This window comes from Amia ocellicauda, chromosome 6 (genome assembly GCF_036373705.1).
Source record: "Amia ocellicauda isolate fAmiCal2 chromosome 6, fAmiCal2.hap1, whole genome shotgun sequence".
Lineage (NCBI taxonomy): Eukaryota > Metazoa > Chordata > Actinopteri > Amiiformes > Amiidae > Amia > Amia ocellicauda.
This window is the reverse complement of record NC_089855.1, coordinates 50,020,229-50,046,476: the sequence shown is the minus strand read 5'-3', so window position 1 is coordinate 50,046,476 and position 26,248 is coordinate 50,020,229. Positions and strand designations below refer to the sequence as shown.

The 26,248-nt window shown below is 44.1% G+C and overlaps 4 non-coding genes across 4 annotated transcripts; 2 read left to right on the top strand and 2 right to left on the bottom strand.

Annotated features, from left to right (window-relative positions):
* Positions 1-10,972: 10,972 nt before the first annotated feature.
* trnae-cuc (transfer RNA glutamic acid (anticodon CUC)) lies at positions 10,973-11,044 on the bottom strand. Its single transcript has one exon. It is a non-coding gene; the product is annotated as a tRNA-Glu (tRNA).
* Positions 11,045-11,179: 135 nt separating this feature from the next.
* Positions 11,180-11,251, top strand: trnaq-cug (transfer RNA glutamine (anticodon CUG)). The gene has a single exon. It is a non-coding gene; the product is annotated as a tRNA-Gln (tRNA).
* Positions 11,252-14,477: 3,226 nt separating this feature from the next.
* On the bottom strand, positions 14,478-14,549 carry trnae-cuc (transfer RNA glutamic acid (anticodon CUC)). The gene has a single exon. It is a non-coding gene; the product is annotated as a tRNA-Glu (tRNA).
* Positions 14,550-14,684: 135 nt separating this feature from the next.
* On the top strand, positions 14,685-14,756 carry trnaq-cug (transfer RNA glutamine (anticodon CUG)). Its single transcript has one exon. It is a non-coding gene; the product is annotated as a tRNA-Gln (tRNA).
* The last annotated feature ends 11,492 nt before the right edge of the window (positions 14,757-26,248 follow it).

The following is a 26,248-nucleotide window of genomic DNA, read 5'->3' as shown; positions in this document are numbered from 1 at the left end:
CAAAAATAATAGCTCAGGGTAGCAAGATCATGTGTTTCACCGACGAGGCTTTCAACCAACGTTACATAGACTCGTTAAATTTCCTCCCCATGAAATTGAGCGCTTTGCCTAAAGCTCTGGGTTTTGAGGCTCAGAAGAAAGGTTGGTTCTGCCATTTTTTTAATACTAAGGACACTCAAAATTATCGAGGGTCCTACCCGCCCGCCTCTTATTATGGGGTTGATACTATGATGTCTCATGAGAGGGAGGAATTCTTTAAATGGTACAATACGGTTAAGGGGGGTGTTTTTGATTTCCGAGAAGAGATGGCCGCTTATTGTAAAAATGATGTGGTGATCCTTATAGAAGCCTGTTTGCGTTTCCGCACCGAGGTTATCAACACGTCGGGTCTCGACCCTTTGCAAAGTGTGACCATAGCGTCTCTCTGCATGAAAATGTATCGATCCAATTTCTTGCAGAAAAACACTATAGCGGACACCACTTCTGACAACTATCGTGCTAGACAAAAGAACTTTTCGACTGTCTCCATACAGTGGCTGGAATATCTGAGTGCCCGGGATAACATCTTCATCAGACATGCTTTAAATCAAGAGGAAGTCAAAATGGGTCCTTACTACTTAGACGGTTTTAGCGACGTGTCCGGGCGGCGTACCGCTTATGAGTTTTCTGGTTGTATTTACCATGGCTGTCCTCAGTGCTTCGACCCAAACACCTTTAACCCCGTAACACAAAAACTCTGCGGTGATATGTACTATGATTTCCAGGAACGAATTGAAACTTTAAAAAACACCTATGGTTTGAATGTACTGGTGATTTGGGAACACGCGTGGACGACCCTGAAGCAACAGGATGTGGGGGTACAACGGCTTATGGAAACCTTGGACTTTCCTGAACGTCTAGAGCCCAGGGATGCGTTATTTGGGGGTCGTACCAACGCCCTCTGTTTACATTATGAGGTAAAGGAGGGTGAGAGAGTAGATTACTATGATTTCACCAGTCTGTACCCTTATGTCAACAAGACCAAAATGTACCCGGTGGGGCATCCAACCATTGTTTATCGTGACTTTCTCGAAATCGGACAGTACTTTGGTTTGATCAAAGTCACCATGTACCCTCCTCGTGAGCTGTTCCTACCCGTGTTGCCTTACAGGTGTTTGGGAAAATTGATGTTCCCTCTGTGTAGAACGTGTGTGGAAACTGAAAATCAAAATACCTCTTGTCTGCACAGTGATGACGAGAGAGCGCTGACGGGTGTCTGGTGTAGCATTGAGCTTGACAAGGCGGTGGAGAAAGGTTACAGAGTCGGTAAGGTGTATGAGGTTTGGCATTTTTCTGAAAAATCTGATACTCTTTTTGCTGAGTACATTATGACCCATCTGAAAGGGAAACAGGAGGCATCGGGCTATCCCTCATGGTGTGTTGACTCCGCTGCCAAAGAGCGGTACGTTCAGCAATATTTTGAAAAGGAAGGGATCCGTCTAGAGCCGGGGAACATAACTGTAAACCCCGCCAAGAGACAAATGTCCAAACTGATTTTAAACAGTCTGTGGGGTAAGTTTGGGGAAAGAAATAACCGTCTAAACACAACCTTGATTAAAACCCCTGAACAGTTTATAGAATTTATCTTTTCCAAACAACATGCAGTATCACACTTTCAATTCTTAAATGACCACGTGGCACAGGTCCAGTGGAGGGCCCCTAAAGATTTCCCCACCAAACAGGGAAACGTTAATGTTTTCATAGCGGTTTTTACCACGGCTTACGCCCGGCTTGAACTGTACAACTTAATGGATCAGCTGCAGGAACGCACGCTCTATCATGATACTGACTCTGTAATCTTTGTCACCAGGCCAGGGGATTGGGTCCCTCCCCTCGGGGACTACCTTGGGGAGTTAACGAGCGAGCTAGATCCTCAGGACCACATAGTGCAGTTTGTTTCAGGGGGTCCTAAGACTTACGCATACAGAACGGCTGCGGGTAAGACCTGTATGAAAGTTAAGGGTTTCACTCTGAACCATTGTAACAACAAGCTCATTAACATCAAGTCTCTGACGACCCTGGTACAAAGTTTTGTAACCGAGAAAGACGCGCCTCCTCGCGAGATTATTACAGCCGGAAATCAGATCTATCGCAATAAAAAGGGGTACACATTGGAAAATAGATCACTAAACAAACGGTTCAGGGTGGTGTACAATAAAAGAGTGTTGAAGACTGATTATACCACTCTGCCTTATGGATATTAGCAGTGGTTTTGATAACAGACTTCAACACCCTTTCTCCTGTATTATAGCCGGTCCCTCCAATTCGGGTAAGAGCTATCTTATAAAGAACATCATAGAAGATGTGGACGCAACCGTGTCCCAAGCTCTTGACAACATAGTGTGGTGTTACTCTTGCTGGCAACCTCTCTACGATGATTTGGCATCAAAAAAAAATAATCTGAAATTTGTGCAAGGTCTCCCCGCCTCGTTGTGTGACGATGACCTGTTCCCGCCCGGACAAACTAATCTAGTGATCCTTGATGACCTGATGGAGCAGGCCGGTGACAACAGTGAAGTGGAAAAAGCTTTCACAAAGTACACTCATCATAGGAATTTAAGTATTATTTATTTAGTTCAAAATCTATTTTTTCAAGGTAAAAAAAGCCGCACTATTAATTTAAATGCCAATTATATAATTCTTTTTAAAAACCCCAGAGATAAACTACAGGTCACCGTCTTGGCTCGTCAAATGTACCCTAACCAGACCAAATTCTTTTTGGAGGCATTTGAGGATGCCACCAAAAAACCCTACGGGTACTTGATTGTGGACTTAAAAGCACAAACCCCAGAAGACTTTCGCCTCAGAACAGGTTTGTGCCCGCCCGATTGGCCGGCAGTGTATGTGCTAAAGAAAAGGAAATAAATAAGAATGTCTGTTCGGATTAAAAGAAATCTGCCGCTTTTGCAAATGTTATTTGAGGGGAGCCCGCGCCATAGGAAAGCTGTGCTGGCAGGGGCCCCCTCGGATTTGATCGAGACCCTGTGTGAAATAGCTTTTAACATCTTACGCGGTAATATACCCCTAACCCCTTCTCAACATTCTAAACTCAAAAAACAAAAAGCGGTTATCAAGATCATCGCTAATAAGAAGTATTCTATTAAAAGAAAAAGAAAGAAGATTAATCAAACCGGAGGTTTTATAGGACCGCTGTTGAGCATAGCCGTGCCTTTCCTAACCAGTCTTCTAGCTTCCAGAGTGGGTTAATAATGGAATATGCTCAGAAAATGTTTTTGATCCCTCAGGAGCAGCTTGAGAAACTGAGAAAAAATGTTGTCGGGCCAGAGCCCATTAGACAAACGGCCGAAAACAACCTGGACTCTGAAATGAAAGCTATACTGGCCAGGGCCGATTTAAATCAGTATTCCAAAGCCCAGATGTATAGCAACACGTTACAGCGCTACCTCCGTCTGGTTAGACAGGGTGAAAAAGATCAAAACATTTTAACTTTAACCATGGCCTCTCAAGAAAATGGTTCTGGGACTGATGCGGGGGGTACGGTTGATAAAGATGTTGCGGTGCCCGAACCTGTTGAGAGTTCAGAGGGAGATGTTGTAACGGATGTTTTGAGAAACATGCCGGCCAGAAGCAAAAGACATGCAGAATATATTCTGCACAAAATGGTTCAGAAACCGCGGGTAACGACTTGGAATGAACAGGGTGAATTTGTTTTTAAAGGACAACTGATCAAAGGTTCACACATGTTTGATTTGTTGAAGAGTGTCACTAGCACTAATAAGGTACCCGATAGTCGCCGACCTGTAGGCTGGAATGCTTTCCTACAGGCGATGGCCTGTCTGAACATGCCCCAATCAACAGTCCCTAACCAGGAAACGCGACAAAAAATCCGTCTGTGTAAAGAGGTGGTGACTGATCTGACGCCGATATCTCATTACTCTGACCGTGTTGAGCAACCCTCCTCAGGATCTATCCATCGTTGGGAAGCTTATTAATCTCATGTTTTTATTTGTCTCCCCTGTAAATAAGGAACCGACAAACAATTTTTTTATTTTTTATTTTTATTTTCAAATGTTGTACATTTATTTATAACATAACCCTGCTTTGTATAAGATTTGTGTTGAATAAAAACAAAACTAATGATTCAAAGGCTGTTTTCATTATTTTTTCACTTTAACACGCATGACATCTTTTAAAATCCTCACAAGAACACCTCATCTGTATACATGGCTGGCTAGGGTCGTAAGTAATTGTGTTATAAGGGGGGGTCCACAGTGTCCTGACAAACTCTGCCACTTTTTTATCATTTTGGCCTAAATCCTCACTGTACAAGGACATAATATCGGGGTATGACCTTCCTTTAGATCTATGATATAAGAAAAACACACAGTGTTGACCACAAGTGAAGGTCTGAAGACTTTGTACTTGACGACCGCTGTAAATGGTTTCTTGACAGTTGTTGAGCAGAAAGTTATTGATCTTCCGAGGGAAAGGTCTGAAATCCGGGGGGTTTCCATAGGAATCAAAAAATTCCCCACGGCGGTCCTCCCTTAGATAAATAGCCAGCCAATGTTCTCCGGGCATATTTTTAGGGTGTGTGTTGATTATGTACATTGCAGGTAAATTCTTGATCTTAAATTTAGGCAGCTGGTCGCAGGCGTAGACTCCTTGAAACACTTTCCGTGAGCCGTCCAGGGCATTCATGATGTGGTTGAGCTCTCTGGTGTTCATTTTAATAATAATCATACAGAACGTTTCTCCTCTGATTCACCTCAATAATGTTGTCAAACACAGCATACACGACCATATTTACAGTGCGTGGTAGAGGCTGCTTGAAACGCATCTCCAAACGCATATTGCCCGTCTTCATCAGTGAAAAATGTTGTCCACACTCTTCGTCAGGGGTCAGGTTGAAACCGTACAGGGTGTAACCGCTGCAGTATTCCCGGCGATCGATCAGCAGAGGTTGATCCTTGAGATGGCGACCCGTAGCCAGTACTAGACTGTAATATTCACGAACCGCGTTGCCGTTTTCAAAGTCAGGTTGAAAAGGTCTGGATGGAACCTGCACACCATCGACGTACAGTGCTATAAATTCCGCGTTATAATGTTTAAAGTTAAAGGGGTTCTTGTTGTAAACCCCGGTAAATGCATCATTATCCACGAGACCTATAATAACCTGTTTTGGGAGCTGGCCTAGAAACAGATTTTCCTGGTTCATCACCCGTGTCCCTGCGGGGATACTGTGGACTTTCATATAGACTCTTTCGATCGGGTACTTGGCGTTTGCCGTCATTAAAGCCTGCGCATGTCCTAGTTTAACCGCCGGGGAGACGGATACTTTTTTCACAAACAGCGAGGCCGATAATATGGTCAGTTTATATTTTTCAGTATCAGGGGTCATCAGACAAAAAGCACTTTTACTACGGATCATTTTAATTTTAATGTCTACCCCGTTGAGCATGAGTTTTTCTTGGAAAAATATGTCTGCATGAATATGTCCCATTAGCTCAAAGGTCCTCCCTTCTGTTGAAAAGGCCGTTCTTTTTTGCAAACCCTTATTGAGTCCCTCTGGATCCTGGTCGTCCATAGCTTCCGGGGTGTCTTTGAAGAAAAGGCCGGGGCTGAACTGTTTGCTTAGGGTCTCCTCACTATAATTAAGGATACACTCCATCATGGCCCTATAGGGGTAAGTATTGCTGCTTTGACTAATGAGCCGATCTCCCAGGGTCACATCCACCTGTGAAAACATGGTGGCCACCGGGTAATTGATGACCCCAGCGTTGGCCGTCTTCTCGATTGCATCGCCATCCTCATCAGTCACTTTACAGTTCATTAAAATAAATGTGTTATTCAAATCAATATAATCCTCGCCATTGCCAGCAATAAAAAACTCCAGAGGGGCCGTATCTGAAATTGCGGAAAGAGGGGGTATCTCTACATATATGCTCTTATCTATACTCGTTTGAGTGTATGGAACTGTAAACAGATCCAGTTCTGATTTGACGCATTCTTCCGATAGACTGTGGACAAAAGACATTTTTAAAAGATGTATCCTGAGGCTCTATTTGTCTTTCTTTGAGACTTTCTTTTTGCAGGTTTTTTCTTGTGCTGCTTCCTTCTCCGAGTGTTTCCACGATATGTTGGCGAATGAGAGCTTCTTCGTTTTTTGTTAGCCACGGATCTTCGTCGCCCTGGTGGACACATACTGTTTCTTCTTTTACCCCCCCTCCTCGCCATTACCATGAGACCCGAACCCTCCTGCTGCTCATGGCTAGCTGCCCGGTTCATAACATTGGTGAACACGTCACTAACAATATTTTTAGCCGCTGATTTCAAGTGGGGTCTGGCTATAGCAGAGCCTCTCTTAAGCAGGGGTACGGCCATTCTAAAGAGACCACGAAAGAGTCCTCCTAGACCGGCTCCATACATTGTGGGGGCTCCTACAAAACCGGGCAAGCCGTTCCCGGCTTGCATCTTGTAATAATCCACATAGGCGCTAGGATCTACATAACCCCTCGAGGTAGCCATTTTAATAATGTACACACTGTTTCAGGGGTCGAAAATGTAGTTTGACAATAACTTTACCGAAGCGGAAGGGTACGTTGATATTCTGATCCGATTTTACTTCGATCGTGATGTTGTCAAAGTGGGTCTTTGAGACTGGTACGTAGTGTGGCTTGTCATAAGTAATTGTGACCATGTCATTGCTTTTACCTTTAATAAGTACATTTCTCAAAAGGGGGACATAGCTATCCCCGACCCTCTGGTGTGTTATGATATCCGTATACACATAAAGAGTGTAAAAGCCGCCACTGATGTCAGCCGGGAAGGGTGCCACCACTTCTGAGAACCTGCTCTCTGTGTCAGAATAGAACCCTAATATACGCCCCAGTTGTCCTTTGGTTTGAATGCTAATACCAGGTTTTGACACCTTGTACACTCTGTTTTTAATAGGGTTGTAATATAGCTTGATGTTGGGGGTGCCTTCTGAGAACTGTTTATGCATCTCATCTAATATTGTATCCACATTGTCATAATAACCTCCTTGCATCGTGAATGTCCATTGACTCTTTTTAACATCGTCAAAAATGGCGAAGGTGGCATCCTTATCTTGTAAAACAGCCCAAGTGTAAGGATACTGTATTTCCGCCAACCCCACTTCCCACGACCCCCTTAGATCTATAGATTTTCCAAATTGTACCGTGTAACTGGATATTTCATTTTTAGGGTATATATCGAGAGAGGCGTTACTGGGTAGAGTCACGTAGAAGCCTCCTGATTCCATCTTGAGTATCGAAAGTAATGACCCCATCACACCAGCGGGCATGTTGTTATAAGGCTTGAATATCACAAACCTGTTGTTCCGGGACCCAACTATTGAACTTTTCAGGCCATCCAAGCCATTTCACCAACACATATTTTTTCCGGTTCTGGGTTTTCTCAGCTAATATCTTTTCAACTCTGTATACAATGTCTTTACCCACAATAATTTTTTGTAACTCGGCTTCGTAAAACGTTCCTTCTATATCCTCCCCGTCATAGTCTTTTAACCGGTACACGGGGGGGTCTCTAGCCACCTGTTCGGTAACTGTAAAATATTCGTCAGAAAATGTTTGTTCATAACCTTTGGCAAAAGTACTCCTTAGCTTTGAAACGCGAACCACATCACCGATGTTGAACTTATAAGTAGTTTTCCCCTTCTTAATAAATGGGCCGTATAATTTTTTATAGACCTTAAAAGAATTACTTTGATCAACATCTATAGGCTTCATTTTAATACTGGCGTGATACCCTTGGTTGTAAGCATCGATAAAATCCTGAACTTTATCAAAATACTTGAACGTGTTGACCGCTGTAAAATATCTCCACATTTTGGTCTTTATGGTGCGGTTAAACCTCTCCACCACCGATGCCTTAAGCTCATTACCGGTGGTGAAATGATGTATTTTGTGTCTCTTCAGTAGATTCTGAAATTCTCTGTTGAGAAACTCTTTTCCTTTATCAGTCTGCAGTTTTTTAGGACATCGTCCCTGGGACAATATATCCTCAAAGGCCCTTGTCACCGCCCGACCTGTTTTATTATGTAGAATGCGAGCCCAGGCATATTTTGATAACACATCGATACACATCAACATAAATTTGTGACCATTGTTATGTTTTGATAAATTTGACATATCGACTAGATCCATTTGGCATTGTGAGTCTATGTCAGTTGCATATACACGGTTTCTTTTAAAGTTAATCCTGAGAGGTTTATGTAAGGTATAGGCGTCTTGTTCCCGTAACCATTCTGAAACAACCACATCATTAACCTTCACGCTGGCCTCAGCGAGTCCTCTTTGAAAACCCTTCTTACCCGCCAAACCCCCAATCTTGGCTGGGTTGTAGTATAGTTCATGCATTTGGGGAGCTTGCCGAGTCATTCTGCCAAATAAACACACAGACCCACACAATGCGCAAAGTTTTTATACAAGGTTTTTTATTCAACTTCAGGAGAGCAGATACCCCTTTTTAGACATTTGAGAAAAGTATAACATACACAACAATTTTTTCTACGGTCCAGACAAAAAGAAATCAGATGATTGGTTACTTGATCTATATCAACAAATACCTGTTTCTTTATCTTGTAGGCACACACCTCAGTTACATATGTAAATAAAACAACAATATGACCTATTTTAAAAGTAAACAGAGGGGTATTAAACATGCTCAGTAAAAGGTCATACAGATGTTGATGAAATGGCCTAATATCATTCTTGGCCCCCTTGAGCGCTTCATCCCAGTGTTCGTACCCCCCGGTCTTTGTTACAGCAACCATTAACTTTTCCAGGTTTGAAAGTTGATCCTCATCGATGGTTAAATCTGTAGAGAAAAGGCTCGCGTTGGCTACTTTTCTGTCAAGCACATGGTGTAATAGCGCTCTCAGGTTAGCTGCAGAGTGTTGATGACAGAACCAGTTGCAGCAGCAGTCCAGAACATTCCCCATGTTCAAAGTCCCTTAGTTCAGGTCAGAGTCTGAATCAGTGGCGTAGATGTCGAATTCTTCGTCGCTGCCCCCAGCTTTAACTTCTTTACGGAAGAAATAAGCTTTTAGCTTGCCAGCGGTTTTTCTACTTGGCTCGTCCAGGTCATTGAGCAGCTGCCCAAGTTTCTCTATTATAAACGGCTCCTTTTTCAGCTCTAGCAAAATCTCATCTATGATTTTCTGGACTTGTCCAGCAGTGACATGTATGTGGGAGTAAGACAGAGCCTTGATTAGTGCCGGTTTCAGCCACGGTTTGTTCAGTCTTCTGTAAAACACGTTGAAATAGAACAGGAAATAGTAACGGTCTGGTTCAAACAAACAACTGTGTCTCAACTGACTGGGGTGATTCACTTCACACCCCCGACAGACTTCTTTCAGAGCTCGGTCGATGAGAGCACTCAGAATATACACCAGGGTGCTTTTAACCACTCTGCTTACTTGGACACCTACCCCGGGCATAAATCCTGCGTCTTCATCACGCCCCCGAGACCGTCCGATGCTCATTGGGTCGCCTGGTGGTTTGTGGGGTGTTTCTACATCCATTGGACTGACCCCCTCCTGAGACGCACAGACGGTAGACAGTTCGGCAAAATCGAGGCCCTCCATGAGCTCCAGAGGCTGGGGATCCCCGAGACTCATTTGGACATCCATCGCTCCGCATGTTGTTTCGTCCTGAGGGACCGGGGTCTGAGGTCTTGGAGGGTAACCGCAGTCAGAGGGTTCCGGAGTGTATACAAAATCTGGGGAATAGAACCAGGGGTGATCCCGGGTTTGAAGAGGCCTGTAGAGCCTGTCGACGTCCGCAGCTTTCGGGTAAGACATTCTCTTTAATTTTAAACCATGAATGAATTGTTGCGCCTTTTATCCTATCTCTTCACTACGTCACGACACACCGCCCTCTTAGAAGAGAGTAGACCCTGAGCCGTCAGACCCCCCTCCAACCCCCCACAGGTCGTCTGTTTTATCATCGTCGTCGTCATTCAAGGGGGATATATAATCCATAATCCAGCATATTCTCCTTCTAACAGAATCCAGTTGTGAACATTTGGTCAAGATGTCAAAACCATCATTTATACAGTTTATGACCTCTTTCAAGAACGGCCAGTCCACGGCGTCAAACATAATTTCAGTAACCTGTTTTTCTGGATCCTCCACAACCCCTTCAATAGGGTTTGTAATCAGGGTACTGCTAAACAAAACCTTACGATCAGTAGTTAGAGATAGACTCTTCACCACTGTACCGTAGTTCTGCAAGCTTTCCCATTCACACCTTTCAAAACTCTGAGTCGGAGACTCCGTTTCGCCTTCTCTTGGACCCTCTTGCAAGCCTTCTAGAGTCTTATCCACAAGCCCCAGGTCTCTCCATGCCATCACCTTCAACCAGTCCTCAAAAGAGTATTCAATCACCGTCTCAAAAGGTTCCAACGTACCCTCCTTCTCTCCCAAAGCAAAAAGCTCCACTCCAACATAGCTGGGATCCCTTTTAAAGCGGTAACCCCGTCGACCCCCCCAGAACAACACCCAGGAGCGTTCAATCTTCAAATTGGTGAGTACAGGAACCCTTGCCCGGGATTGTTTCTTGCGGGGTTTCATGTTGATGTCGCTGGACATGTTGAAGAAGCGGGATGTTTCAGATGCTGAGAATTAAAGAGGTATTGCCTAAAAGCAGCGCGGGGTCTTAAATAGAGAGGAGAGTTTCGGGGCGTTGCCTTCAGAGGGGGGGGGGGGGGTCTTTATGGGTGGCCTTGTTGTTCAGGGTTTTAGGGGTGTACACTTTCTGACGGATATGACGTAGGAATAATTAAGGAAATAACTCTAAAATCACGCCCCCCAATTATGACGTAGGAATATTAATAAGCTTAGGGCATACGTCATAACAAAATAGGCCGCGCCCAAAAAACCCTACTACCTACTCACAGGTCCTAGGGGAAGAGCAACAGATCCACCTTCCCTGACCGGGAATCGAACCCGGGCCGTGGCGGTGAGAGCGCCGAATCCTGACCACTAGACCACCAGGGACGGCTCCGGAAGTGACCCGCCACACGCAGCACTCTGGGCGCAACTTGGCTCACTCTGGACTTGGCCGTGCGACAGAGCGAGACGTGTGCGTAGAGCAGAAACCTTTGTCACGGGCAAGAGGTGGGCAGCGGGCTTGGTTCCATGGTGTAATGGTTAGCACTCTGGACTCTGAATCCAGCGATCCGAGTTCAAGTCTCGGTGGGACCTGGGGCTTTTGGCAGGGGCAGCGGCGGTGAAGCTGTGGTCTCCCTGCGTGAGGGCCTGTGTCTGCAAATAAGACCTGTTTATGTTCCCTCTTGGGAGGCTTGGAGACAAATTGGCGAAAACTCCGGGTCGGCCTGGTGGTGACCGCGTGGCTTAACGGAGAAGAAGGTGCCTGTGATGACAGATTACAGATAGATTATTTCCCTTCTTGGAAATCATCGTTAAAGCGAAAAGGAACTTTGTAAACCAGCTAGCTTGGAAGCAACCACGTCAGGGCATTCTTTCAGTGAGACCTCGGTTTTTTACAAGCACGAGTGAAGCTTTAAAAGAAAATGACATAGAATGTTTGCGGCCGTTCATCCAATCAAAAGGTGCAAGCCCGAGTCCGATTGCGGTCTGTCTTCCCTGGGGGCGGGGGGGATTGTGTTTTGTGAGATCCGGGGGAGAGGTGGGGTGGCTTTCTTTGGTGTATGCCAGAGGTCCGGTGAGAGGTTGTCTTTTACAACTGTCCCTCAGTCAATACCAAAAACAGTCCCTGCCAATCTGGGAAAGCCATTCAGTCCACAAACAGAGTTTTGACAAACATCCTGCGGGCTTTTTCTCCACCGTTTGATCCTTTTATCGTTGACAGGAATTTCTACAGGGTACGTCCCGAACAGGTGCCTCAATGGCTGTTTGCTAGCTCGATAAATCTAACTTGCTCCGTCTGCATACTATCTTTAATCTAAGACATCATACAGTCTCTTCGGTCTGACTTCGGATCGGAAGATTGAGGGTTGGAGTGCCTTTGCGGTCGTTCCTGGGGTTACGACGTCGAAGCGGCATCTCGGTCGTTTTTGGGGAACTTCGGAAGGGCCAGCCGGCGTGCTAATGCTGCAGCCGTCGCCGGCGCGTTGTGTCTGATAACCTTACGGCAAACAGGCAATGCCTTGCGCCTGTGTCTGCGGCAAGAAAAGTGAGCGACTCTCCCCCGAAACCGGGGCACGAGCGCCTGAGGCCTTGGAGAATGCGGGCATCGATCCCGCTGCCTCTCGCATGCTGTAGCGTAAGGTACACTTATACATTTCAATTAAAGAAGTGAATTTAGAGTATCACCTTATCACGAATCCTGGAATCTTGTAGAACTCAATTTCTGTAATAATTGGACGCAGACACCAATTCCAAAGATATAAATTGTCAAATGTATTCAAAACAAAGACTAAATGTAGCACTACACTAATTATACAAAAGGGAAAAACTAATTACAATTCAACTCTAGATCAACAAATCGAAGACAAATCACTTCCGTGACCAAATCAAAGACCATGGGATCACATATGATAACACAAATCGTTAAACAAAAAAGGTTATAAACACATTGACTACAATACCGGTTAGTAAGACGAAGGTGAGTCTCTCGTTAGTATTATTAGTCAGACATTAAATAACTTCGCAGGTTAGTATTTATGTCAGGTAACTTCTCGTTACATATATATCAGTCTCATTCACGTTTAGGTGCCGAGAAAGATCCTATCATTACTTGTTACCACAATTTCCCTTAACTGATTATTATTCAATGATTAAGGATAGGCAGGGCCACCAATAATCTAATGTCTATTAACTTGTGTCAATTTCAGACTAAACAGTTAAACAGGAATGAGAAGATATTTCTCGGCGTTGACAGATTTTATTTCTAAAATTATCAACAAAACAGTTTAATGCAACACACATTTATATTTAAGAAACTAAATGATATTACACATTCTAGAGTTATGAATCACAGATTAACATTTCTAATTGATTTCTCAAATGTCATGAATCATGAACTCCAAACTGTTAAACTTATCTGAACTTCATCGCAGAGAGGCCTCTCTGGCTTCGGGCTCAGATAACAGCACACGGCACGAGGTCCGTGTGGTTTGGAACAAAGGCAGCCCGGTTCGGCTTTGTCCAAGAACTTCCACTCAGTCGATACACCTGGAAGTTGGGGTTTCGCGAAAGTAGAGTCGTTTCCAAACAGATTTTCCACTGGTTTGAAGTCTCCAAGGTTGTGCACAAAATCTTCTTGGCAAGCAGGGTCTCTCACCGTACTTATTTGAAGACAAAGTCTTTGAGGAAAGCAGGGCCGTGTTTGTTCCAAGGGTCAAGTTTCTTAAGACTCAAATAGCTATTTAAATGACTGACACTTTCGTATACAGTCGACTTAGTCAATTGTCCAGCTGTAAAACTCCACTGATCAGGTGGGCACAGGCGGGCAGCGCAGTCTGTAAAGTTCTTTATTTAATAAAGTCCTTTAAAAGAATTCTTCGTACGGCTCAATCTCCTTCTCCCAGTTTAACTCTTCTGTTGCCGGCAAAGACTTAGTTGGTTTCTGGTTCCGGTTCTGGCAACAGAGCTACAGGTTGAGCTGTGGCAGCGAGTTACTGGTTCAGGTGAGAGAGAGCGAGAAAGACTGCCCGCTGTTCCTTATAGTCTGTCAGATCAAGAGGTGATTGGTTCTTGAGTTTTTGAGATTGGATTTCGGTTTCAGCCCCCAGTGTCCTATTGGAGGGGGGCTTGATTTATGACTGATGTCAATCCATGCCATCTTTTGGAAATGCCGGTTGGCCTGGGTTCGTAGCTCTATGTCGGGATTTCGGCTCTCGTCCACTTCAAAGAGTTTTTATCACGTACAGGCCCCTTTCTCCAGACATCTCATAGCAGAATTCCAAACTATTTGGCCTCTTCTTGGTGCCATCCTCCCCAAAACTGTCACTTTGATGCAAACCATTTCCAAGCTGATGAGCTAAGGGAATCTGATAACTTTGGGGGGGAGAGGTTTTCTTTAGATCAGTGCTTCAGCTCAGAGCCCAAATGCTCTTATCCAAATACACCCAACATAACGCTACAATGCTAAGCGAGCGCTCTACCACGTGAGCTAATCCTCAGGGCTCTCTGTGAGGCCGACCCCTACTTCTTCAGTCTTTAAGTGGCACGTCGCGAGTAAGTCCTTTCCTGCGCTTCAGGCAAGCTTGCAGCCAACTGCGGACGACTTTCCTTCCTCGGTGGCAGCCATCGTGCCGCAATAGAAAAGGATTGTCATGAGCAAAACTTTCAAAGTGACCGAAAAGATCACGGCCCGTCGTGTGATGTGATTTACATGAGCTCCAGAAACGTTCATGGACATACGTATATAAGTAAGGATTTAATCACAGATAGAGAGAGAGAAAATGCACCACACAGGTCCTAGGGGAAGAGCAACAGATCCACTTTCCCTGACCAGGAATCGAACCCGGGTCGCGGCGGTGAGAGCGCCGAATCCTGACCACTAGACCACCAGGGACGGCTCCGGAAGTGACCCGCCACACGCAGCACTCTGGGCGCAACTTGGCTCACTCTGGACTTGGCCGTGCGACAGAGCGAGACGTGTGCGTAGAGCAGAAACCTTCGTCACGGGCAAGAGGAGGGCAGTGGGCTTGGTTCCATGGTGTAATGGTTAGCACTCTGGACTCTGAATCCAGCGATCTGAGTTCAAGTCTCGGTGGGACCTGGGGCCCTTGGCAGGGGCAGCGGCGGTGAAGCGGTGGTCTCCCTGCGTGAGGGCCTGTGTCTGCGAATAAGGCCTGTTTATGTTCCCTCTTGGGAGGCTTGGAGACGAATTGGCGAAAACTCCGGGTCGGCCTGGTGCGTTCACCTTCCTGGTGGTGACCGCGTGGCTTAACGGAGAAGAAGGTGCCTGTGTTGACAGATTACAGATAGATTATTCCCCTATTTCCCTTAAAGCGAAAAGGAACTTTGTAAACCAGCTAGCTTGGAAGCAACCACGTCAGGGCATTCTTTCAGTGAGACCTCAGTTTTTTACAAGCACGAGTGAAGCTTTAAAAGAAAATGACATAGAATGTTTGCGGCCGTTCATCCAATCAAAAGGTGCAAGTCGAGTCCGAGTGCGGTCTGTCTTCCCTGGGGGCGGGGGGGATTGTGTTTTGTGAGATCCAGGGGAGAGGTGGGGTGGCTTTCTTTGGTGTATGCTAGAGGTCCGGTGAGAGGTTGTCTTTTACAACTGTCCCTCAGTCAATACCAAAAACAGTCCCTGCCAATCTGGGAAAGCCATTCAGTCCACAAACAGAGTTTTGACAAACATCCTGCGGGCTTTTTCTCCACCGTTTGATCCTTTTATCGTTGACAGGAATGTCTACAGGGTACGTCCCGAACAGGTGCCTCAATGGCTGTTTGCTAGCTCGATAAATCTAACTTGCTCGGTCTGCATACTATCTTTAATCTAAAACATCATACAGTCTCTTCGGTCTGACTTCGGATCGGAAGATTGAGGGTTGGAGTGCCTTTGCGGTCGTTCCTGGGGTTACGACGTCGAAGCGGCATCTCGGTCGTTTTTGGGGAACTTCGGAAGGGCCAGCCGGCGTGCTAATGCTGCAGCCGTCGCCGGCGCGTTGTGTCTGATAACCTTACGGCAAACAGGCAATGCCTTGCGCCTGTGTCTGCGGCAAGAAAAGTGAGCGACTCTCCCCCGAAACCGGGGCACGAGCGCCTGAGGCCTTGGAGAATGCGGGCATCGATCCCGCTGCCTCTCGCATGCTGTAGCGTAAGGTACACTTATACATTTCAATTAAAGAAGTGAATTTATAGTATCACCTTATCACGAATCCTGGAATCTTGTAGAACTCAATTTCTGTAATAATTGGACGCAGACACCAATTCCAAAGATATAAATTGTCAAATGTATTCAAAACAAAGACTAAATGTAGCACTACACTAATTATACAAAAGGGAAAAACTAATTACAATTCAACTCTAGATCAACAAATCGAAGACAAATCACTTCCGTGACCAAATCAAAGACCATGGGATCACATATGATAACACAAATCGTTAAACTAAAAAGGTTATAAACACATTGACTACAATACCGGTTAGTAAGACGAAGGTGAGTCTCTCGTTAGTATTATTAGTCAGACATTAAATAACTACGCAGGTTAGTATTTATGTCAGGTAACTTCTCGTTATATATATATCAGTCTCATTCACGTTTAGGTGCCGAGAAAGATCCTATCATTACTTGTTACCACAATTTCCCTTAACTGATTATTATTCAATGATTAAGGATAGGCAGGGCCACCAATAATCTAATGTCTATTAACTTGTGTCAATTTCAGACTAAACAGTTAAACAGGAATGAGAAGATATTTCTCGGCGTTGACAGATTTTATTTCTAAAATTATCAACAATACAGTTTAATGCAACACACATTTATATTTAAGAAAACTAAATGATATTACACATTCTAGAGTTATGAATCACAGATTAACATTTCTAATTGATTTCTCAAATGTCATGAATCATGAACTCCAAACTGTTAAACTTATCTGAACTTCGTCGCAGAGAGGCCTCTCTCGCTTCGGGCTCAGATAACAGCACATGGCACGAGGTCCGTGTGGTTTGGAACAAAGGCAGCCCGGTTCGGCTTTGTCCAAGAACTTCCACTCAGTCGATACACCTGGAAGTTGGGGTTTCGCGAAAGTAGAGTCGTTTCCAAACAGATTTTCCACTGGTTTGAAGGCTCCAAGGTTGTGCACAAAATCTTCTTGGCAAGCAGGGTCTCTCACCGTACTTATTTGAAGACAAAGTCTTTGAGGAAAGCAGGGCCGTGTTTGTTCCAAGGGTCAAGTTTCTTAAGACTCAAATAGCTATTTAAATGACTGACACTTTCGTATACAGTCGACTTAGTCAATTGTCCAGCTGTAAAACTCCACTGATCAGGTGGGCACAGGCGGGCAGCGCAGTCTGTAAAGTTCTTTATTTAATAAAGTCCTTTAAAAGAATTCTTCGTACGGCTCAATCTCCTTCTCCCAGTTTAACTCTTCTGTTGCCGGCTAAGACTTAGTTGGTTTCTGGTTCCGGTTCTGGCAACAGAGCTACATGTTGAGCTGTGGCAGCGAGTTACTGGTTCAGGTGAGAGAGAGCGAGAAAGACTGTCCGCTGTTCCTTATAGTCTGTCAGATCAAGAGGTGATTGGTTCTTGAGTTTTTGAGATTGGATTTCGGTTTCAGCCCCCAGTGTCCTATTGGAGGGGGGCTTGATTTATGACTGATGTCAATCCATGCCATCTTTTGGAAATGCCGGTTGGCCTGGGTTCGTAGCTCTATGTCGGGATTTCGGCTCTCGTCCACTTCAAAGAGTTTTTATCACCTACAGGCCCCTTTCTCCAGACATCTCATAGCAGAATTCCAAACTATTTGGCCTCTTCTTGGTGCCATCCTCCCCAAAACTGTCACTTTGATGCAAACCAGTTCCAAGCTGATGAGCTAAGGGAATCTGATAACTTTGGGGGGGAGAGGTTTTCTTTAGATCAGTGCTTCAGCTCAGAGCCCAAATGCTCTTATCCAAATACACCCAACATAACGCTACAATGCTAAGCGAGCGCTCTACCACGTGAGCTAATCCTCAGGGCTCTCGGTGAGGCCGACCCCCACTTCTTCAGTCTTTAAGTGGCACGTCGCGAGTAAGTCCTTTCCTGCGCTTCAGGCAAGCTTGCAGCCAACTGCGGACGACTTTCCTTCCTCGGTGGCAGCCATCGTGCCGCAATAGAAAAGGATTGTCATGAGCAAAACTTTCAAAGTGACCGAAAAGATCACGGCCCGTCGTGTGATGTGATGTACATGAGCTCCAGAAACGTTCATGGACATATGTATATAAGTAAGGATTTAATCACAGATAGAGAGAGAGAAAATGCACCACACAGGAGTAGATAGTAGGGTTTTTTGGGCGCGGCCTATTTTGTTATGACGTATGCCCTAAGCTTATTAATATTCCTACGTCATAATTGGGGGGCGTGATTTTAGAGTTATTTCCTTAATTATTCCTACGTCATATCCGTCAGAAAGTGTACACCCCTAAAACCCTGAACAACAAGGCCACCCATAACCGGTTGTTCTTGTTGTTCTTGTTGGTCAACTGTAGAGTGTGAATGGGTCGGCTCTTCCTGTAGTGGTTGGGGGTCTTTTTTAAATATACATGTAAGGGGCCCAGGTCTTAACAATGCCATTTTGAATAGTGCGTTTATCATATTCACACTGTCTCTGTCTCTGTCTCTGTCTGTCTCTCTCTCTCTGTCTCTCTCGCCCAAGCATTTTATAAGATCAACAAGTTCTGTTGTCTGTAATGGTCCCAGGTCTTAACAATGCCATTTTGAATAGTGCGTTTATCATATTCACACTGGCTCTGTCTCTGTCTGTCTCTATATCTCTCTCTCTCGCCCAATCATTTTATAAGATCAACAAGTTCTGTTGTCTGTAATGGTCACAGGTCCTAACAATTCCTGTTTTGCATAGGGTACTTATGTTAACCCCAATGTATATGGCTCTGTCTCTCCCCTCAAATTTAATTAAAAATAAAATTTAAAAAAAGAGGGTGTGTGTGTGTGTGGGTGTTTGTGGGTATAGGTTAATTGTTTTTGTAAAAAAAAAAAAAAAAAAAAAAAAGCTGTGGTTATATTTTATCTCACACATAATGTGTTCATTCGTTTTACTTAAATACATTCTAGGGTCTTAAAGCTCATAAGAGTTAGACTTAAGATAAGGATATGTTTTTAAGGTATTTTAGCAGGCTCAATCCCTGATGATAAGGAATCATTTAAAAAATAAAAACAACTGATCACTCAATGCTAAATAGATCACAACACTCAAGGCTAAATCACTCACACCACGGGGGACGGGGGTGGGCTCAGACAAACGTAGGCATGGCGTGTGGTCTCAAAACATTCAGAATACTTTTAAACTATATAATTTATAAGCTTTGTAAAATAAACCCAAATATCTCTTTTGTGGGGATAAACGCTGTTCTGAGTAGTTTGTGACTTGTTTAATACCAAACAAAGCATCGCTATTAAAAAAAAAAAAAAATCACTGTAAAAGCGCTACTTATTTTAGATCTTTATAGTTATTTTCTTGGCTCAGGTTGTTTTTTAGCGCGTATAAAGGCCTGAAATATTCTTAGTGTTTATTGACTATAGGTCTTGATGCTTAAAAATGTTTTTTTGAGAGACCAAAAGGTTCTAATAAAAGTTTAGAGTAGAGAGGAGAGAGATCGTCGCCATCTTGGTTTCTATTTGAAATTGATGCAGGGTCATTTTATTGGTTGGTTTTGATATGTTAATTGGTAACAGGACGGCACAAAGGCCAGCCCAGAACAATGCCTTACAAGCAGATCCGGCATCCGGCCATCAGTATAAGTATGAAGGTCTGGTCTTCAGCTCGACAGACTCATACTGACCTTTCGATTTAAGCCTAAAGATCAACAATGTCCGGAAACAACATCAACGACTTCGATTTAAACGAGTTTTTAGGTAAGTCTTCAGATTATTTTCATTGACTCAGAGCGGGTTGTGGGCATGTATTGTAAATAAGGTTATAACATCTGTTTTAAGTTCTGTAAAATTATTTTTCAGCCAGTCAACAGGAGTTAATTCCCAACGCTGAGGAGATCATCTGGAACAACGACGGTAAGATTTTTGTGTTTGCGCTCAAGGGTTCTTATGTATGGGTGTGTGGTTGTGTTTTGAAGCGGCTCATTAGAGTTATGAAAACGTTTTAATATATATTAATGGCGGTCTCTTTAATTACACAGAAACTATCGAAAGGCCTGTGATTAATGTCTCCGAGGATCAACCAAGAGAAGTGGTTGTCCCTAGACAGGCTGTCTGCCGACCGGGTAAGAACTAAACCCCTGTTTGTTTGTATAACGTTTCTGTAAGATGTTTGAGGCCCGTTTTGTTAATTTAAAAAAATATCCTTTCTAACAGTATTAAGAAACGTGGTTCGAGACAACGAAAGGCCTTCCACATCGAGGGCTTGTTTAGTTTTACCTTCGAGAACCGTAACCTTTCAAGAATCTGAAAGGCCGTCAGCCCCTGTATCTGATAGCGGTGAGTATATATCTGCCGCTTGTAAGAGGTTAAAGCTTTTTATAAAGCGGGGTGGTTAAAGGTTAAACATGTCTCTTACCTTCACAGAAGTGCAAAAAGCTAAACCAGCTGAAAAACATAAGAAACGATTATTCTTTGGAGGTAAGTAAGATCTTTCAAACTTTAATGTTTTTAAAAGGGTTTTGTTTGCCCGTTGAGGGCTAATATTTAAGCGAGGGGTGCCCATTTCCTGTAGGTCTTGGGGGTTCTGGGAAAGATCTTTAGAAGTCCGGACAGGTCTAGGCTTGTTTCTGGGGCATGTGTTTAGAAATGACCGATTGCCCGACCGTCTGGTTAGGAAGTAAAGCTGTCCGAAAGGTTTTAGTAAGTTGTTTGGCTTATCTCCCGCAATTATACTTCTGTTTTAAAGTGGCTGTAGGAAAAGGCTTGAAGGTGTTCATTGTATTTAATATTTAAACAGATCGTGAAAACGTTTGTGAAACAGGAAGTCCCGGGATCAGGAAGCGTTTACACTTGGAAGGTTCGTTTAAAAATGAAATGTGGTGTGTGTGTGTATAAAAAGTGTTTTATTAACAATATTACATTTAAGAAACAGTTTATTTACAGAGGCTTCTCTGTTTTACATTTATTATCAAGTCCTAATAAATATATTGTCTGTAAATAATAAGGCGTTGTAGTGAATGTCTAAGCCTATTTTCAAAGGTCTAAAAAAGCTAAAGGTTTTGAAGGTCCTGGACATGTTGTTTTAAGTTTGATTTCTGTCGCCGTTTAAAGATGTAAATGTAATGTATATTTTTATTCTTCCCAAGACTCTTGGGATAGTCATTCTGTGGATGAGCTATTGAGGACAATTACCCCGTCTAAGTGGGATCAAACATCTTCCCCGGAGAGATCACCGAGAGGATCCCCCACGGTGGTCTTGGAGACCCCCCAACATCTACTCAGGCCACAGCCTTCTGGGGGTAATTCAACAATCCAGATTCAGCCCGCCGCATTGTCGGGCGGAACAAATACAGGCAACCAACAACCTCAGGGGTCGCCGTCAGTCAGGGTTGACACACCACCCAACGACGGACTGGTTTCAACATCGTCCCCCCAGCCCCGTTTCTTGGCTACAGAAACGCTGAACAGTACACCGCGATTGGCCAGGGTGTCACCGCAAAGGCCTTCTTGGTCTCCGTCCGTGAGTATACGCTCGCTCCCTGCCTCCTTCGACCGAGATTTACCGGAGCGACCATCCTTTGCAGCTGAGCCAGGACACCATCCCCCGGAGCTACTTCCTGAAGGTCGGCATGAGTTGCTACATACCTTGTTACTAAATCAAAGACTTGTGTTAGTGGGGCAAAACCTTGTGATAGAGAGCCAAAACACCCTTATTAATACCCTTACTAACGAATTGTACCGTATTTAATGTTTTAATAGATACAAAACGCCTTACTATTGTGGGTTGTTGGAAAAATAAAAAATAAAAAAAATGTCCGGACTTGGTAAAAGAACTCACAAACTAAAGGATTATGAACAAGTTAGGGCCCCAAAAAGACCTTCCCGAGAGAACACCCTCGGCCCTGTTGTGAACTCCTCTGATGTCCCAATGAACCAGGAACTATTACAAATGATAAATGATTTAAATAACCCCCAATCACCACCGATAGAATGTGAATTACCAGACTTACCGTGAACCCCGACCTGTTACAGATGGTCAATGATCTAAATAACCACCTCCCAACGGTAGCGCTTATAGAGGTTCAACCCCTAGTTCACCCCGATTTGTTTGAAATGGTGGAGGCTTTGGAGACGCTACCCCGACCAAATTCTGCCCCTATTATAAATGATTTGAGACAATTAGAACACAGTACGGCGGCAGAAGCAGCCGTCACTATAGAGGAGGGTCTTGACATTAACCGGGTGGATATCTTTGAAGGACTTTTACAGGCTTTAAATGAGCCTCCTCAAAAAGGGGGTTTTGTAGATGTCAGCGGTGGGGGTGTTCGGAATGTGGAGGGTTCTGAGACTGATAAGGCTGTGGATGACATGCTCTGTGAGAATGTAGGGGTTGAAGGCTTTGTTCAAAATGATGATGTGTCCAAAAGTACCAGTGATCCCGTGATTATAGATAGACCGGCCTATAACAATTTTGAAATGATTCAGCGTTTTAATTTTGCAGAACTTTTAAATTGTGACAATTATGCAGAAATATTTGTCAACATACACGAGGCCTTGCAAAACATGCTTGAACAGGTTGCTGAAAGGGTCAGACCTCGAGATGTTGTACAGTTAGAACTCAGAGGGGATGATTTGTTTAGCAACCTATCTGTAATGCTGAGTGGAGATAATTTAGATGTTGATGAATTTCTGGCTAAAATCGAAGCGTTATTGCAAAGTAACGCATCCATCTTAGCTGATGAAAGTCTGTCTCTGGTAATGAATGTGGTTCCTAACCCTGAGGGTGGGGCGCTTAGAAGACTGTCGAAATGCTTGAAGAACGACATAATAAGGAACAAGCTCAGGCAATTAGTGGTGAGTTCCAATGGGGACAATAAGCTCTGTTTTGCTTACAGTTTAATAAAACTACTCACCCCCGACATGCCTGAACCCCAAGCTATGCAAGAGGCTTTAATGCTTTATCAGAGGGCCGGCTTAAACTCTCAACAGATGGTTGCCTTTTCAGACATTGCCATGTTTGAGGAGTTGTTGTCTTTAAAAATTGTTGTGTGGTACCGTTGTGAGGTAAAGGAAGTATTTGTGAAATTTCAGACACATCCTGAAACCCATACACAGACACTGTTTCTCTTCCTAAGTGATAGTCATTACTTTGGAATAAAGAGTTTGACGGCTTTTTTGGGTTGTTCGTATGTTTGTCATTGGTGTTATAAGGCCTTCAATGATAAGCTTAAGCACCGCTGTGACGGTTACTGTAACGTCTGTTTCAATCCGCAATGTCGTAAGGGTTTGGCCCCTACCATCCGATGTAAAGATTGCTTAAGGATTTGTCTCTCCGCGTTCTGTTTTTCCGAACATAAGGTGCAGAGGGCCGCTGCTGAGGGGGTTAAAAAAACGGAGTTATTGTGATCAAACTAAATATTGCCCGCAGTGTTGCCTCCAGTACCGTTTTCATGAGGTTAAACCACACAAATGTCTGGAACCGAGATGTAGGATCTGTAATGCGGATTTAACCCCGGGGTCTGAACACCAGTGCTTTATTCAGCCGGTTAAAAAGGAGCCGCCGCACAACCGGTATGTCTTTTTTGATTTTGAATGCCGGCAAGAAAACGGGGTCCATGTTGCTAATTATATACACTGTATTGACATGTTGGATTGTGAGTGGTCAGCTAGCGGTGAGAGTTGTGTCAGGGATTTCTTTACGCGATATCGCGGTCCAAAATACCTCAATTACACATTTATTGCCCACAATGCTAAGGGTTATGATTCTTACATATTGATGAAGTATCTGGTGGAAAATGGGGTGACCCCAAAAATAATAGCTCAGGGTAGCAAGATCATGTGTTTCACCGACGAGGCTTTCAACCAACGTTACATAGACTCGTTAAATTTCCTCCCCATGAAATTGAGCGCTTTGCCTAAAGCTCTGGGTTTTGAGGCTCAGAAGAAAGGTTGGTTCTGCCATTTTTTTAATACTAAGGACACTCAAAATTATCGAGGGTCCTACCCGCCCGCCTCTTATTATGGGGTTGATACTATGATGTCTCATGAGAGGGAGGAATTCTTTAAATGGTACAATACGGTTAAGGGGGGTGTTTTTGATTTCCGAGAAGAGATGGCCGCTTATTGTAAAAATGATGTGGTGATCCTTAAAGAAGCCTGTTTGCGTTTCCGCACCGAGGTTATCAACACGTCGGGTCTCGACCCTTTGCAAAGTGTGACCATAGCGTCTCTCTGCATGAAAATGTATCGATCCAATTTCTTGCAGAAAAACACTACAGCGGACACCACTTCTGACAACTATCGTGCTAGACAAAAGAACTTTTCGACTGTCTCCATACAGTGGCTGGAATATCTGAGTGCCCGGGATAACATCTTCATCAGACATGCTTTAAATCAAGGGGAAGTCAAAATGGGTCCTTACTACTTAGACGGTTTTAGCGACGTGTCCGGGCGGCGTACCGCTTATGAGTTTGCTGGTTGTATTTACCATGGCTGTCCTCAGTGCTTCGACCCAAACACCTTTAACCCCGTAACACAAAAACTCTGCGGTGATATGTACTATGATTTCCAGGAACGAATTGAAACTTTAAAAAACACCTATGGTTTGAATGTACTGGTGATTTGGGAACACGCGTGGACGACCCTGAAGCAACAGGATGTGGGGGTACAACGGTTTATGGAAACCTTGGACTTTCCTGAACGTCTAGAGCCCAGGGATGCGTTATTTGGGGGTCGTACCAATGCCCTCTGTTTACATTATGAGGTAAAGGAGGGTGAGAGAGTAGATTACTATGATTTCACCAGTCTGTACCCTTATGTCAACAAGACCAAAATGTACCCGGTGGGGCATCCAACCATTGTTTATCGTGACTTTCTCGAAATCGGACAGTACTTTGGTTTGATCAAAGTCACCATGTACCCTCCTCGTGAGCTGTTCCTACCCGTGTTGCCTTACAGGTGTTCGGGAAAATTGATGTTCCCTCTGTGTAGAACGTGTGTGGAAACTGAAAATCAAAATACCTCTTGTCTGCACAGTGATGACGAGAGAGCGCTGACGGGTGTCTGGTGTAGCATTGAGCTTGACAAGGCGGTGGAGAAAGGTTACAGAGTCGGTAAGGTGTATGAGGTTTGGCATTTTTCTGAAAAATCTGATACTCTTTTTGCTGAGTACATTATGACCCATCTGAAAGGGAAACAGGAGGCATCGGGCTATCCCTCATGGTGTGTTGACTCCACTGCCAAAGAGCGGTACGTTCAGCAATATTTTGAAAAGGAAGGGATCCGTCTAGAGCCGGGGAACATAACTGTAAACCCCGCCAAGAGACAAATGTCCAAACTGATTTTAAACAGTCTGTGGGGTAAGTTTGGGGAAAGAAATAACCGTCTAAACACAACCTTGATTAAAACCCCTGAACAGTTTATAGAATTTATCTTTTCCAAACAACATGCAGTATCACACTTTCAATTCTTAAATGACCACGTGGCACAGGTCCAGTGGAGGGCCCCTAAAGATTTCCCCACCAAACAGGGAAACGTTAATGTTTTCATAGCGGTTTTTACCACGGCTTACGCCCGGCTTGAACTGTACAACTTAATGGATCAGCTGCAGGAACGCACGCTCTATCATGATACTGACTCTGTAATCTTTGTCACCAGGCCAGGGGATTGGGTCCCTCCCCTCGGGGACTACCTTGGGGAGTTAACGAGCGAGCTAGATCCTCAGGACCACATAGTGGAGTTTGTTTCAGGGGGTCCTAAGACTTACGCATACAGAACGGCTGCGGGTAAGACCTGTATGAAAGTTAAGGGTTTCACTCTGAACCATTGTAACAACAAGCTCATTAACATCAAGTCTCTGACGACCCTGGTACAAAGTTTTGTAACCGAGAAAGACGCGCCTCCTCGCGAGATTATTACAGCCGGAAATCAGATCTATCGCAATAAAAAGGGGTACACATTGGAAAATAGATCACTAAACAAACGGTTCAGGGTGGTGTACAATAAAAGAGTGTTGAAGACTGATTATACCACTCTGCCTTATGGATATTAGCAGTGGTTTTGATAACAGACTTCAACACCCTTTCTCCTGTATTATAGCCGGTCCCTCCAATTCGGGTAAGAGCTATCTTATAAAGAACATCATAGAAGATGTGGACGCAACCGTGTGCCAAGCTCTTGACAACATAGTGTGGTGTTACTCTTGCTGGCAACCTCTCTACGATGATTTGGCATCAAAAAAAAATAATCTGAAATTTGTGCAAGGTCTCCCCGCCTCGTTGTGTGACGATGACCTGTTCCCGCCCGGACAAACTAATCTAGTGATCCTTGATGACCTGATGGAGCAGGCCGGTGACAACAGTGAAGTGGAAAAAGCTTTCACAAAGTACACTCATCATAGGAATTTAAGTATTATTTATTTAGTTAAAAATCTATTTTTTCAA